The sequence below is a fragment of the Dermacentor andersoni genome, chromosome 10, assembly GCF_023375885.2.
Source record: "Dermacentor andersoni chromosome 10, qqDerAnde1_hic_scaffold, whole genome shotgun sequence".
NCBI classification, from domain to species: domain Eukaryota; kingdom Metazoa; phylum Arthropoda; class Arachnida; order Ixodida; family Ixodidae; genus Dermacentor; species Dermacentor andersoni.
Genome location: NC_092823.1, coordinates 14,929,755 through 14,935,437, shown reverse-complemented (window position 1 = coordinate 14,935,437; position 5,683 = coordinate 14,929,755). Strand labels below are relative to the sequence as shown.

The following is a 5,683-nucleotide window of genomic DNA, read 5'->3' as shown; positions in this document are numbered from 1 at the left end:
GTCACCTCCATAGCCGGACTCAAAGTCGTACTTTTCCCACGAAACACGCAAGCAGCTATTTGATGTCTAAAAGATGTCTTGAACGGCTAATTCAAAAGCCTAGTAGCTGTCTTGATCAAGACATTTTGTAGCCATGGACATCTAGAAGTACTTCAGTAAGACCTGCTAACGTTACGCTAAAAGTTGGCTAATGGACAGCTTGACAAGAACAACCGAAGACTTTTATTAGACATTCCCTCAAATTTTTGCGGCAGCTGTTACAGTAACACGACGTTTGCCCACAGTTACAATTTATTTTAAACGAGGCATGGATATCAGAAAAAAAAAGTTTATATTGTCGGATAGAGTGATGCACAGGTAGTTTTTCCAGATGTGAACCATGGGAATAGTGTAGTACAGCCTCATTGGTCAATTAGTGCTTTTTAATTAGACCAATCAATTGAATGCCGCCTGTTAGAATTATTTTGCAAATAAAACAAGATCTGTATTGTATGCTGATATCATTCCAATGTTCACCCATTGACCTAAACAAAAACATCTCTGCGTTAAACACGTCATTATTGACAAAACTTCGCCCTGCTGCGTCTCCACCAAATTGAAATAGTTTCTAGCAAAGAAACATTTTGTCAGTGATGCTGCAGTTCAGGCAAAAATTACATCCTGGTTTCAGCTACAGGGGGCACAATAGCCTTACACCAGTATACGAAACAGAACACTGTGCTGCAATGAGTTAAGAAATAAAGGATAGTACATCTGGAAAAACACCCTGCGAACCACTCTAACTAGCAATATAAATATATTTTTTCTGATGTCCATGCTTCATTTAAAAGTAAATTGTAACTTACTTTGTGGGTGCCTCTTGTAAGGTAACGCCGCATGCTTGCACAGCATCACACCAAAATAATGGCCAGTTCGTCGGCATACCATCCATTAGTGAATTGCTTGCACGTTGCATGTTACCAGAACTGAAAGATAAATCAAAATATGCTGTTATTTTTTTTCATAAACTGTACGATGAGCTTTTCATGCATAAAAGATGATTGCAAGTGAAAATGCAGCAAGACATCTACTTCACACCATGTCACATACTCATACTTTATTACCTAATAAATTAGAAAAGATGCAGAAAGTGCAATTAACAAGAGTGACAAATAGCAGCAAAGGTGATCATGGATAAATCTTGAAGATGATTGCCGCCGCTGCCAGAGTAGGCCAGCCTTCGTAGGAGAGCACTTGCTGCCCACAAAAGCTTGCTGTCACAGGCCACGCGTGACGGTTCTTGTAGACATAGGCAAGCAATACCTGTACAGAAGAGGAAAAAAAAGGCGAGGGAGGAAATGGGAATATTGAAATTAAAACTTCAATTAGCAATATGTGCTAAGCAAGAAGTTTGGCTCACATTAAAAATAAATTGAAGCACTCCTTTCTCTTAAATTATGGGTATCTTAAGGTATGTATGCGATGATGTTTAAAATGACAAGTATATTTCCTATCATAAGAAGCCAACAAACACTGACACCAAGGACAACATAGGGGAAATTACTTGTGCTTAATAAATGAAATAAAGAAACAATAAATTAATGGAAATTAAAGTGGATGAATAAACACCTTGCTGCAGGTGGAAACCGAACCCACAAGCTTCGCATTTCGCGTGCTACGCTCTACCAATTGAGCTACAGCGGCATCGTTTTCCCATCCACTTTCTTGGGTATTTATGTGTCCTAGTAGAACCCTGGGAGTGTTAGCCAGTGCCACAACTCAGAGACCTTGTTCCTGTCATACAGTCACTAAGTTGCATAGCAGAGTCAAAGTCAGCCTTTAAATTATTTTATGGTGTTTTGTGGCTAAAAAGCCACTTATCAACCTGCCAAACAAGTCTCAGAAGCTTCCTGCAAAATATAATCAGTTTAAAACAGTAATTCACTCTGCAGGTAAATGATGTACTAACTTAAATAAAAAAATTACCGACGATTACTTTACTTCCTAATGCGAAATTTGAGCGCAGCAAATAAGCTGTTTCACCTTTTCGATAGATTGAGGCAAAGAAATCCAGCAACACATGTATGCGCTATCACAGAATTTTTTTTTTTATTTTTCACACGTATTCCTTTAACAAAGACTCCACTAACAGTTCTTGACAGTCATGAAGGAAGCTTTGTGGTCGGAGAAATAGACTGATATATGTTCGACTTGGTACACCAATGCTTGATTCTCAAAGACGAGATCTATACAAGTGCCTCGCCAGGTTGTCACAGCCGTGGGACGCGTTACGAGCGAGAGGAACGGGATGTTCTCCCGCATAAGTGTTAGGAAATTGCTGTTTGTCTTTATGTCAACATTAAAGTCCCATCGGTCGTCTCGCTCATGGCTCAGAAAGAACTGGCAGATAATTTCGCAGTGGCGAACGGCAGCGGCAATTTCGGCTCGGGCGGTGCACATATACAGATCCGCCGCCACCGATCTGGCTCTCTGATTGCCACCGCACAGGGTGAACGGCAGCGGCAATTTCGGCTCGGGCGGTGCACATATACAGATCCGCCGCCACCGATCTGGCTCTCTGATTGCCACCGCACAGGGGTTGCATTGGAGGAGGAGCGAAGAAAGGAATTAAGTTCGAGCCGGCGCTTTGACAACCGGAGACTCGCAGGAAGAGGGGGGAGGGGGGCGGCGTGTACACCCAGCGGCAAACGATGGGGGCAGAAGCGCGCGCAGCAAGCGGACAACACGATAAAGGGAGGAGGGAAGAGATAGCAGCGACTGACTGATGCCGCTGACGCCGATAGTGAGTCAACCCCAGCTGCGGAGTTGGTTTCAGGGACAACGCCGCCGATGCTGACACAAACAATAAGATACCCTCGCTTCCGCAGCGCTAAGAACCAGGTCTAGCCGTGGGAAGGTGGTCACGTATTCGTCGACGTGCCGGGGCCTACGTGAAATAACCGGCGCGTCGGCAACTGAAGAGCACCCTATCCGCCACACAAGAACAGGGGGGGGGGGGACCCTTTCCTCCTCTTTCTGCATGGCGGCGACGGTGTTCTATGCAGTCACGTTATCTTGACTCTCTAGCGGCGTCAGCGGCATCCAGCGGTATCAGTCGGTCGCTGCTAGCGCTGGGGGGATGAAAGGGGGGCGGAGCTGGTTACGAGGCCGACGACAACGCCGACGACGACGCGAAACCCAGGAACGGACGCCAAAGAGCTGCGCTCTAAAAGTGAAATAGCGTTTTATATTGTTGAACTAAAAGCAAGTTTGGGATTTTGCGCTGCCTAGCTGTTGCCTTTCTTTCAAACTTAAACATGACACAGTACAGAGTAAGCAGGTAGCATGCAAAGGAGGACTGGTGATAAAGTAGTGTCCCAAAGCAACACTCCTAGCTGGATCAATCACTTTTGTTGATATATTTTCATGTGACCCTAACTGGCTTAGGGCAATACCTCACACAAATGATGCAACACCTTGGATGATGCGTCATACAAAATTGAAAGTATCTCATGATGTGATCAAACGATAACATTGCCCATTGTCTTGGAAGTGTTAACATGCTGTTTGCGCGAGAAAGTGCAAAGTGATTCTTATAAGTGGCAAATTCATCAGTGCATCTATAGCCTCAGGTAATTCTGAGCATGTATGTTGACTTGCAATTGAGAAGCCACTGCACATAAAAAGGTGTATTCAAGTGATGGTCCATGCTGAATAATTGCCCGCCTAGTGAAAAGGCAAATGTGGCAGGCTAATGGGCCAGGGCAAATAGATTGCTAAATTCTGTTAACACCTCCAATGATATTATTGAAATAGGTGACAAAAAACAGCACAGGTAAAATTGCAGTTATGACAAAATTTTAAGAGCACCTCTGCAAACTGTTGGAACCCTCAGCATCATGCCTGTTCTACACGCACATATGTTGCAGCGCAATCTATATCTCAGACGCAGGCGCCTCCACACATCACTTTGCGATCTCCTCACAATAAGGTTAAAAAACAGTCTGGCACAAGCTACCTGATGTGATTCATTTTGCAAGCGCCAGCCAAGTGCTGATGGTGGTAGAGCGAAATTGAAGTTTGTCCTTGTATGGAAGCCTCGGCCCATGTTTTATCAATTCTAGCTGCAAAGCACACCTTTTACAGCACACATAAATCTTAAATTAGACTGCTTGCTGATGCTGTACAGTAAATTCCTGTAAAGAAACTAGATCACACTGAAAACATTTAGAATACCAAACTAATCACATACTGGCTTGAATACAGTTGTGCATTACGGAAGCAAGGTATAATGTACACTGTTGTAGCAAATTTTTACTCATGTATGGAATACTTGTATGATACAGCAGAGTTAATTTTTGAGTTCTTACATAGCAATGACTACCTACAGGTACATCTTGTAAGGCTTAGGGAAACTAATTATTAGTAGAACTGTGTATGTACACTGGCACTGAGTAATTGGCTATAAGAGTGGCAGCTTCTAACGGACCAGTGCAAAAAAATGCCCGTTTGTGAGACACCAACTAGCTATTTTACCACGAAGTGCTCCCTGGCCTTAAACCATATAGAAAGCACTGGGAGGACCAGAGAGGGTACAGTACATTGGCTTACACTGATCATGATGAGGTCCCGTCATCCAGCTAGCGCCAAGGTACAAGAAGGATGTCCAGCCGTCTATAGAGTGAAAGGAACAAAATAAGATAGCATCAAGTCAGTTGAAAGGCAGATTTGCAGCTACAAATAAGGTGACCCAGTCACAGTCATTCATTAATAAATGCCAAGCTGTCGTGATTTCACTCCCACATGAAGCACCTACTAGGTTAAAGGTTTTGCTGCTTATTTAGAACAAAACATAAGTGAAATTTGTACATCAGCAGACGATTTAATTTGGAATTGTATAGATGAAGTTAACATTGCAGTTATATTTTTGTTTTGCTATAAAGTGGGAACGCTACAAACTGCATAGTTACTGACACACCCGCGCGCACACGCAAAAACAAAAGGACACAAAATAGGGCGAGTTCAGTCTGGTTCAGCATTACAGCCAGCGCGTCGTCTTCGAATGCACTCCTTTCGGTTGGTTCGTGCTACGTTAACCACAAAGACTAACAAGCAGGGCAAAGTTCTGACTGGTGTTGCGGAAGTCGTGGAGCGCGGTAGTGCTGAACGGCTGAACACAAGCAGAACCCTCGTATAAAAGTAATGACGAAAACTCGCAGGGCAGAAGAGCCCATATATCAAGAATTGTCGCGGGTAACACCTAAAAATATTCACATTGTTGACGAAAAACGAAGTGCAATGTATTTCACTTACCGGAAAAAGTGTTATCCGAACGTGCGACGTACAAAGACGCACCGAGACACGAAGGCGGCGAACGCAGATCCCGCCATTGTGGTAGTAAGCCGTCGGCGAAAACACGCAATACAGCTGATGTCACGAAGCACGGATGCAAAACACAGGGCAAACAGCATCTGCACAGCTAAATGACTCCAGTTAATATCCAGTATAAATGTACATAACGGCTTAGAATGACACACAACTGAATAACGAACCCACGACCGAGACAGCGAGACATTGCGGGCGGCAGTGGCTGTTTTTTCAAGCTTCCTGCCTCCCAGTGTTTCCAGCACAGAATAAGATGTCCGACAAATTTGGATTGTGCCGCCGAAGTGATCGCAGTGCGGTGGCTCTGTCACACCGCTGT

At 44.0% G+C, this 5,683-nt stretch overlaps 1 long non-coding RNA gene across 1 annotated transcript; it reads right to left on the bottom strand.

Annotated features, from left to right (window-relative positions):
- Positions 1-1,070: 1,070 nt before the first annotated feature.
- On the bottom strand, positions 1,071-5,442 carry LOC129381881 (uncharacterized). The gene is made up of 3 exons (XR_008609992.2): positions 5,293-5,442; positions 4,591-4,653; positions 1,071-1,302 (listed from the first exon to the last, which is right to left on the bottom strand). It is a non-coding gene; the product is annotated as an uncharacterized lncRNA (long non-coding RNA).
- Between the last annotated feature and the right edge of the window lie 241 nt (positions 5,443-5,683).